Source organism: Carlito syrichta, unplaced genomic scaffold, assembly GCF_000164805.1.
Source record: "Carlito syrichta isolate Samal-C Ts95f unplaced genomic scaffold, Tarsius_syrichta-2.0.1 Scaffold309720, whole genome shotgun sequence".
NCBI lineage: Eukaryota > Metazoa > Chordata > Mammalia > Primates > Tarsiidae > Carlito > Carlito syrichta.
In genome coordinates, this window is record NW_007253816.1 from 49,952 (window position 1) to 60,200 (window position 10,249).

General features: G+C 44.3%; 1 pseudogene; it reads right to left on the minus strand.

The window, feature by feature from the left end:
• Positions 1-9,218: 9,218 nt before the first annotated feature.
• On the minus strand, positions 9,219-9,575 carry LOC103270062 (annotated as a pseudogene).
• Positions 9,576-10,249: the final 674 nt, after the last annotated feature.

Genomic DNA, 10,249 nt, shown 5'->3' on the forward strand with positions numbered 1-10,249 from the left:
AGTAGCCGGAATTACAGGCATGCGCTACCACGCCCGGCTGATTTTTTGATTTATTGTAGAGATGAGGTCTCGCTGCCCAGGCGGGTCTCGAACCCGCGGGCTCAGGCAATCCACTCACCTCAGCCTCCCAAAGGCGCGGGATTACAGGCCGAGCCACCGAGCCCGGCTTAATTTTTTTTTAATTGTAGAGATGAGGTCTCATCATGTTGCCCAAGTGGGTTTGAACTCCTGGACTCAGGCAATCCTCTCACCTCCTCCTTCCAAAATGCTGGGATTACAGGCATGAGCTACCATGACTGGCTAACCAAAGTTTTTTGTTTTTTGAGTAGAAGTTTCACTGTCACCCATGCTGGAGGGCAGTGGCATGCTCTTGGCTACTGTAGCCTTGACATGCTGGGCTCAGGCGATCCTTCCACCTCAGCCTTCCAAGTAGCTGGAACTACATTCATGCGCCACCACACCCGGCTAATTTTTGGATTTATTATAGAGATGAGATCTTGCCAAGTTGCCAAGGCTGGTCTCGAACCAGTAGGCTCAGGCAATCCTCCCACCTTCCAAACTGCTGGGATTACAGGCGTGAGCCACCAGGCCTGGCTGAAAATGTAATTATAAAAAATGTCTGGCCGGGCTTGGTGGTTCAACCTGTAATACCAGCACTTTGGAAGGCCGAGGCGAGAGAATTGCTTGAGCTCAGGAGTGAAAGGACAGACCGAGAATGGGAAGCCACTTTTCATCTTGTTCTTAAACCCCGACACAATGATGAGAAACTAGAAGCTACACTTTTGGAGAAATGCACATTTTAAGTAAAATTAACTTTGCCGACTTCATCTTTTCAGAAATAGACTTCCTGGTGCCAGGTATCAGAGGTATCTCATAGCGGCAATCAAGCTTGCCTAGAGTAAAGGGAATTTACAAGGCTTGAGACATCATGCATTGGTCAAGGACTGTAAAAGTCGTGAAACTTGTAATTACAAAAGTTATGACTGCTCAGAGGGGGAGCAGGTGGGGATTCGATCTTCCAGTAAATTGGGCACTATCTACAGGGAAGCCAAGGATCCCACTGGGAATGCCTAGGAGATAAGGGGAGGTGCACCCTCCATCAGCTCTAAGGAATGTCATTTGGGAAGGTGCAGGAGCATTAGAATCCTTGTCACGCCCTTCTCTAGGGGCTATGATGATGTGGGTGGACATTAATGGGTCTCGGTGTCACAGTTCTCCAAGACATTGACAGGTGGTTGATAAGGAAGTCAACATTCCAAGAAAAAGATTTAAGCCAGGATTCCGGGGCTACATCGCCACACTCACCTAGAGTGTAGGCCCACTCCCTGTCTGTGGGGGGTGAAGCTTTCTTAAATAAATCTTTTCAGCCGGGCTCTGGTGGCTCAGCCTGTAATCCCGCACTTTGGGAGGCTGAGGTGAGTGGATTGCCTGAGCCCGCGGGTTCTTGACCCACCTGGGCAACTTGGCGAGACCTCATCTCTACAATAAATCAAAAAAAAAAAAAATTAGCCGGGTGTGGTAGCACGTGCCTGTAGTTCCAGCTACTTGGAAGGCTGAGGCGGAAGGATCGCCGGAGCCCAGCAGGTCGAGGCTGCGGTGGCCGGGAGTGGCCACTGCACTCCAGTCTGGGCGACAGAGTGAGGCTCCAACTAAAAAAATAAAAATAAAAAACAAAAAAAATCTTTTCTCCTCTCACCTTCTAGTGTGTCGCAATTCTTTGCATCTACTCAGATCTCTGGGTTGCCAGCGCGCACCTCTGACTTGTCAGCCCTGGCAGTGCTGCACGCCTCCCTGCGCCTCTCTGCCCTTACCCTGTCTAAGACCGAACCCTAACGAGGAGTTCTAGACTAGCCTGAGGAACATGGCAAGACTTCGTCTCTACAATAAGTTAAAAAATCAGCTGGGCATGGTGGTGCATGCCTGTGGTTCCAGCTACTGGAAGGCTGAGGTGAAGGATCGCCTGAGCCCAGCAGGTGGAGGCTACGGTGGCAGTGAGGAAGGAAGGAAAGAAAGAAATAAAAAGAAAAATTAAACGAGGTTCTGTTAAAAATTAAAGACTTTCAGGGTGCGGTGGCTCACACTTATAATCCTATCACTTTGGGAGGCCGAGGTGAGAGGATTGCCTGAGCCCAGGGGTTCAAGACCAGCCTGGGCAACTTGGTGAGACCTCATCTCTACAATAAATAAAAAAAATAGCTGGATGTGGTGGCGCACACCTGTGATTCCAGCTACTTGGAAGGCTGAGGTGGAAGGATTACCTGAGCCCAGCAGGTTGAGATTCAACTTCAAAAAAAAAAAAAACCCAAAAAACACCTAAGCTGAATTATTTTGAGCCTTAAAGCAATGTGATTAGGGGGTCATTTGAAAGGAGGCCTTAACTTAGGGTGCTGTAACTTTGGTTTCTCAGATTAGAGATCAGCCTTCTCTCTTGCCAACACTGTTTTGTAAAATGCTGTAAATGATTAAAGCACACCAGGGAAGACCCCTTCCCTCTTCCCTGTTGATCTTCATTATAGACTAAGTTACTTAACTTTTTCACACAAAGACTTCATGGCCATCACACTGTTTTAAATCAGTTTTATCCTGTTAAATTAATTTCTTTTATTCTTTCTTTTTAATTTTCTTATAAAAGCAAGAACTTTATAAAATAAAGTGCCCAGCCACTTGCAGTAAATTCTTAAATTTCCAGTTCCTTCCCAACATTCCCAAATGCCTACTTTCTCTGTCCAATTCACAACATTATCAATTACTGGCTATTTATTGTATAATATTTTAGTTATTTATTTGTCCTTTCTCTGTTTTAAACAGATGCTGCATTTTAATTGTTTATCATTCTTTTCCCCACAGAGCAATACATGACTCTTTTAAAAATATTTGTGTAATTCCAGCACTTTGAGAGGTGGAGGTGAAAGGATTGTTCAAGATCAGCCTCGGCAACTTGGCAAGACCTCATCTCTGAAACAAATAAGTAGCTGGGCATGGTGGCACATATCTGTAGTTCCAGCTACTTGGAAGTCTGAGGCGGAAGGATCGCCTGAGCCCAGCAGGTCAAGGCTGTGGTAGCCATGAGTGTGCCATTGTACTCTAGCCTGGGTGAAAAAAAAGGAGTTCTGTTTCTGAACATTTCACATAACCACCTGACGATCTGCTGTAAAAATCCTTTATTCCTCCTCCCTCTTTATTTTCCCTAGGCACAGATACATATTAGAATGTTTTTGGGTTGAGACTCCCCTCTGGGAACTTTACAGGGTGATGTGTCCTCTGTCTACCTTCTGTCTTTTACTGGTCCTCATTTCAGAACTGCCTGAGACTGACCCAAGATGCCAGATTTCTTGGAAGTTCTAGTGACTGTCAGCTCCTGGGTCACTTCTCCCAGAGAATATTCCGAAGTGTGAGAGTGGGAACTCCCAGGAGGAGCTAGATGTTCCTGGGGTAGGAGTCTTCTGGCATCCCCTTCATCTGAGAAGCTTAACCCTTAGGATACTCAGCTTTTCTTATTCCAGCCCCTTTCTATTTCTTTAGACAAAGTGGCCGGTCAGGCAACTGGAAAGTCTTTGGAGGGGAAAGGTGGAAATGATCTTGCCCTCTAGGTGCTCTCAGACTTGTGAAGGGAGAAGTATCCCAAAAGGCAAGGAGAACACACCCCAACAGCGTGGAGCAATAACTTCTAAATCAAGATGCACTTGGGGCGTACAGTGCAGCACAGTGTAGTGTTGGTGGGAAATGGTCATTGAGCACTTCACTGAGCAGGATGGGAATGGAGGGATGTCCTGCATGATACTTGTCCCCTTGATCTGACCCTTGAGTCCGACATCTCTGTATTCCAGTCAGCACTGCTGCTCTGATTTTGTCTCCTAGTAAAGGATTGTTTATTTATGGCAGCTTCAATTTTTAAAATTAACTGTAAGTGCATTTTCTACTGGAGCTTACAACATAAAAGAATTTTGCAAAGAGATCGGAAAGAGGGAGATTTCAGAAAAATAAATCAGTATTTAGTCTTCTATTTCATTTGTTAAAAAGTCTTCCTTTTTTTTTTTGAGTCAGAGTCTTGCTCTAACGCCCAGGCTGGAGTACGTTCATGGCCACCACAGCCTCAACCTGCTGGGCTCAGGCGATCCCTCCACCTCAGCCTTCCAAGTTGCTGGAACCACAGGCATGCCTCACTATACTCGGGTAATTTTTTGATTTATTGTAGAAACAAGGTCTCACCAAGTTGCCAGGCTAATCTCAAACCCATAAGATCAGGTAATCCTCTCACTTCCACCTCCCAAAGTGCTGAGATTACAGATGTGAGCCACTACACCCAGTTAAAAATTCTTAGTTCTTTTCCCTCTAATGCCATTATAGTACATTTCTCGGGTCTGTCCTTTTTTTGTATGGATGACTTCAAATGGAATTCTAGGGCTTAGCTTTGAGAATGCTGCTGGGGAAAAGAAATAGGGAAAATCTCTTTCCCTTATGGCTGAAGAAGAGTGAATGCATTTCTGCAAGAAAGTGTGGTAGGTAAACTGGTGAATTATAGAAATTTCACCAAAATTTCAGTTTCTCTGTGTTGCAGGGTGAAGAATTTGACCTTGTATAACTCTGTTCTTTTCCTATTATCTGTGGAGCAGGACGTGGCAACTTTTTTCATATGATTGTATTCACGTATGATTGCTTACTGTATGATTTATTATGGAAAGATACTTAAATGATATTGTCAACCTTAAATAATGACATTCAGGCTGGGCATGAGGGCTGATACCCTTAATCCTAGCACTTTGGGAGGCCAAGTTGGAGGATTACTTGAGCCCAGGAGTTTAAGACCAGCCTGGGCAACAGAGCAAATAATAATAATACATACAAACATAGTGAGACCCTGTGTGGCATGCTCATGGCCACTGCAGCCTTGACCTGCTGGACTCAGGTGATCCTTCCGCCTCAGCCTTCCAAGTAGCCGGAACTACAGGCATGCAACACTATGCCCAGCTAATTATTATTATTATTAATTTATTGTGGAGATGAGATCTCACCATGTTGCCCAGGTTGGTCTCGAACCCGGACTTAGGCAATCATCTCACCTCCACCTCCCAAAGTGCTGAGATTTCAGGCATGAGCTACCACGCTTGGCTACAACTTTTCCATACAAGGCCAGTAGATCCTTTACAACAATTTGATTGATTCATTTGCTATATTTCAAGGAAGATTGCTTTAACAGGTTCGAGGCAGTGGCTCATGCCTATAATCCCAGCACATTGGGAGGCAAAGGCAAAAAGATTGCCTGAGCCCCTGGGCTTGAGACCATCCTGGGCAACTTGGCGAATGCCACTGCACTCCAGCCTGAACGACAGAGTGCCTTGGACTCAAAAAAAAAAAATTAATCTATAATCAGGAGAGCAAAAATTGGAGCTGCATGTTACCTGATACCTGATTCAGGCCAGACAGTCGCATACATTCTTTTCAAGGCTCAAAAGAATTTAAAGTCTCAACAGCACTTTTTTTTTTTTTTTGAGTTTGAGTTTGAGTCTCACTCTGCTGCCCAGGCTAGAGGGCAGTGGCATGCTCTTGGCCACCACAGCTTCCACCTGCTGGGGTCAGGTGATTCTTCCGCCTTAGCCATCCAAGTAGCTGGAACTACAGGCATGCACCATCAAGCCCGGTTAGTTTTTTTTTTTTAATTTATTGTAGAGATGAGGTCTTGCCAAGTTGCCCAGGCTGGTCTCTAACCTGTAGGATCAGCCTTCCAAAGTGCTGGGATTATAGGCGTGAGCCACCGTGCCTGGCCTCCAACAGCTTTAAGATTGAATTATTTAATTTCACAATGTTTGTTGTGTGAAAGATACTTTTGCTTTCCCTGTTGAGGTATGAACTGTAACTGCCTTATAATTTCCTTCCTGCCTATTAACCTTAACTAAGTTTGAGTATTTTTGTTGGATTCTTCAAACATTGAGTATTTTCTCATTGAAACAGAGATCTAAATCCAGTCAGTGCAAGCTTAAGCCTGTTGAGAGGTTATTGAAGGCCCACTTGATTCTTCCTAGGAGCCTCCCCATCAGGTGTCCCAGCTGCTCATACTCACCGTGGAAGGAGTCCTTTATGCTTAGAGAAGCTCAGAGCACTGGAAAGCTGGGGACCCACAAGCAGATGGGGTTGGTGTGATGCCTTGTCTGCGGTTATACTTTTCCCCAGGTTGTTTCTAGTCATGTCTATTGAAACAAATCTGGATTTAGGTAAGGAATGACTTTAATATAAAGGATAATTGAAATAGGGGGAAGACACCGAGTATAACATCTGCAAGCATCTCAAAGGTCAGGCAAAAAAAGGATTTTCTTTCATGAGAAGGAGGAAATGAAGTTAGAAGAGGAGAGGGAGAGGGCAGGAAGCAGGGTGCAAAATCAGATCCTAGATCCTGAACTCAGCCTATTCTTAGGAGGGTTATAGGGGGTTGTAGGTAGACTCAGTCTGAGGGTAGGACAACATTCAGGGGTCTGGAGGAAGGAGAGAAACTTAAGCACAGCTTGGTTAACCGGTATTTTGTTGACTGATCACTGAAGACAAAGTTGTTCAGCTGATGGTTTGTGAGGTAAAGAACAGGGATTTCTTGTCAGGGGCTGGCTTGGTCATGGTAAAAAAAAAAAGAGCATCATCTAAGGCATATTGGGAAGGGTGTTTTGTTTTGTTGCTGGAAGCTGGGTTTTTTTGAGTCATGGTCTCACTCTGTTGCCCAACTAGAGTGCAGTGGCACTCTCATGGCCACCACAGCCTCGACCTGCTGGGCTTAGGTCATCCTTCCACCTCAGCCTTCCAAGTAACTGGAACTACAGGTGCGCACCACCACGCCTGGTTAATTTTTTGATTTACTGTAGAGACAAGGCCTCGCCAAGTTGCCCAGGCTGGTCTCAAATTCCCGGACTCAGGCAATCCTCTCACTTCAGCCTCCTGAAGTGCTGAGATTACAGACACGAGCCACTGTGCCCGGCTTGTAAACTGTTCTTGAAGAATGAAAAGGGTGGGGGGATTGTCTTCAATCATATCTATTTCCATGATTCCTACCTGCTCCCTCTTCTCCTGCCCCTTACCCTAGCCCTCTCTTCCATTTGTCTATTCCTGGGGTGTATCCTTTATAGTAAATGGGTAAACGTAAGTGGACTATGTATGATTAAACTTTAGGATGTGTAGGAGTCCCCAATTTATAAGTTATAGGTGGCTCCTGGGGCTGGCGACCGGCATCTGCCATTGAGCCTTGTTGTAGGGTGAGCCCATAATTTATAAGGTCTCTGCTAAGTCTTAGTGGTTTCAGAATTGAATGGTTGGATAACTCCTTGGTGGTGGAGAGTTGGTTCCTGTTCAGTCATACCCACACATTTGGTGTCAGATAAAAGATACCGCAGGTCAGAAACTTCTACTGACTCCGGGTGAGTGGTCTCTGGTGGAATTGAGACCCTAGTGAAGGGAGCATTTCCACACTGGGAAGAGGGAGTAATAGGGTGTGTGAAGAGTCTAAGTTTTTTGGCTGCTCAGGTTTCCCTCGGTCGCTACCTAGGAGTGAGCCAACCTGGGCTACATCTGCACCTTGACAGTGGTCTCCAAGCTTGGGAATGTGTTTAGCTATTGAAGTGTAGCTTCTTTGTGAGCTGCGGTTGCTGAAGGCTGCCAACCTCAGCCCCTTCTCTCTGTATCCATTGTAGAATCTTGCTGCCGTATATTTGCTCTTCCCCCCATTTAATAAATATATCTTATTATTTGAGTGTAGGTTTTTTATTTACTTATTTGGAACCTGAGTAGATTTTGTGATAAGGTCTAAAGAGCAAATAGAAAAAAATAAAAAATAAAAATAAAGAAGCAAATAGAGTTCTTGAAATCACTTGTTGCATGCTAAGTTTAACAAGAATGTAAACAAATACCTAGAGTTACACCATTCAGGTAAATAGGCCATGGACAGTTCTGTGTGTCTCCTTGATCTCACCTCCCTATGTGACCAACATTGTGATTCTTTGTGTTTTTCTTAGTAGCTCTATTATTTCTTTATCACAAGGCAGAATTTTGCCTCTTTTGAGATTCCAATAACTTAATATTACCATTAATATCATGCCGAAAGGGTTTATTTCTGTTTTGTTTTGGCCTCAATTTGTTGCAAACACACTGCTGTCTGTAGTCTTGGATTACCCAAGTGATTCCACTGCTTATAGAACTTAGGTTGTTTCAAATTTATTTTTTGACTTTATTGACAATGCCATTCTTGGTTTTGTCTTCAAGAGATAATGCAACATAAATTTTTTAGACATTGGGGGGAAAATTGTTGGATTGTAGATGATGAATAAATTCAAATTTAGTGGGTAATACTGCTAAGAGTATATATATGAATTAACCATATCAACCTTTCATGCATGCGTGTTTATTCTTGTGACTTACCAACACTTGGAATTACCCAACTCATTTCTTTTTGTCCAATTAAACAGGATCTCTGTATAATTATTCACTTTTTAAAAAAATTTTTAAGTTGGAGTCTCAGTCTGTCCCCCAGGCTAGAGTACAGTGGTATGCTCAAAGCTACCACAGTCTTGATCTGCTAGTCTTACGTGTTCCTTCTGCCTCAGCCTTCCAAGTAGCTAGAACTACAGGCACGTGCTGTCACACCCGGCTAATTTTTTTGATTTATTGTAGAGATGAGATCTTGCCATGCTGCTCAGGCTGGTCTCGAACTCCTGGACTCAGGTAATCCTCTCGCTTCCACCTTACAAGGTGCTGGAATTACAGACGTGAGCGACTGTGCCCCACTTATTTACTACTTTTTACTGATTGTAATTGGTTGATTATTTTTCCTGTATGATCTTTCATCTTTTTGAAATAGTTTCCAGGTATTTAGTCACATTTAATTCATTTGTAGGATCATTGCCTTCTCCCCCCACAACTCTTTTCATTTTTATTACTGGAAAACCTTCATTTCTTTTTGAGTTGGAGTCTCACTCTGTCACCCAGGCTGGAGTGTGGTGGCATACTCATGGCCACCCCAGTGTCAACCTGCTGGGCTCCAGCGATCCTTCTACCTTAGCCTTCCAAGTAACTGGAACGACAGGTGTGTGCTACTACGCCTGGCTAATTTTTGATTTATTGTAGAGACGAGGTCTCACCAACTTCCCCAGGCTGGTCTTGAACCCACGGGCTCAGGCAATCCACTTGCCTCGGCCTCCCGAAGTGCTGGGATTACAGGCTCCACTGAGCCCGGCTACTTCATTTCTTTATTTTGCTTTCTGACTCTGTGCTTGTGCCTTTGATACTTTCACAACGATTTTCTGCTCCTTGATAAGGAAAACACACTTGATCCTGTCACGAATACATTTTGTACACATGGAACCACCACAGGTCCTGCTGACATGTTTGTTGGTTTTGGGCAGCCTCATAAGAACTTTAGGTCTCACAGCTCAAACCCTTTGAAGTCTGCCTGGGTACATACCACATGCAGCAGACTTTGGTGCTTTCCCAACCTTGTTGGTATATAGGTAAACAATTCTATTACCAGGGATTCAGGACAGCCTACTTTTGTTAGAAGCTATAGTGTAAGAATGCCTACAATAGTATGTCAAATGCTGGACCATTCTGAGTGCTGGACCCAATGTGCCTGGAAGAGGCTTAAAAAAAAAAATCATACTCTGAACACTCTTTTTTTTGAGTTGGAGTCTCACTCTGTCACCCAGACTGGTGGCTAAGGTGCAGTGGCATGTTCACGGCCACTGCAGCCTCGACCTGCTGTGCTCAGGTGATCCTTCTGCCTCAGCCTTTCAAGTAGAGGAACTACAGGCATGTGCCACCATGCCTGGCTAATTTTTTGATTTATTATAGAACTGAAGTCTTGCCAAGTTGCCCAGGCTGGTCTCAAACCCATGGACTCAGGCAATCTTCTCACCTCAACCTCCTAAAGTGCTGGGATTATAGGTGTGAGCCACCTTCTCTCTTCATTTGTAGAGGTAATGTATTTTCTTTCAGATTATGGTTTGTCTTTTCACTCCATTGTTCATTTTGATGTACTCTTTCATAGAGTTGAATTTGTCAATTATTTCATTGGGGCCTGCTTAATCACCTTAGAAAAGAAAACTATCCCTACTGTGAAGTCAAAGTTTACCTATACTTTCTGAAAGTGTTCTAATTTTGATGTATACAGGGTTTTTTTGTTTTTGTTTTTGTTTTTGAGTTGGAGTCTCACTTTGTCACCCAGACTGGAGTGCAGTGGCCGCTCCGGCCACCTCAGTCTCCACCTGCTGGGCTCCAGCGA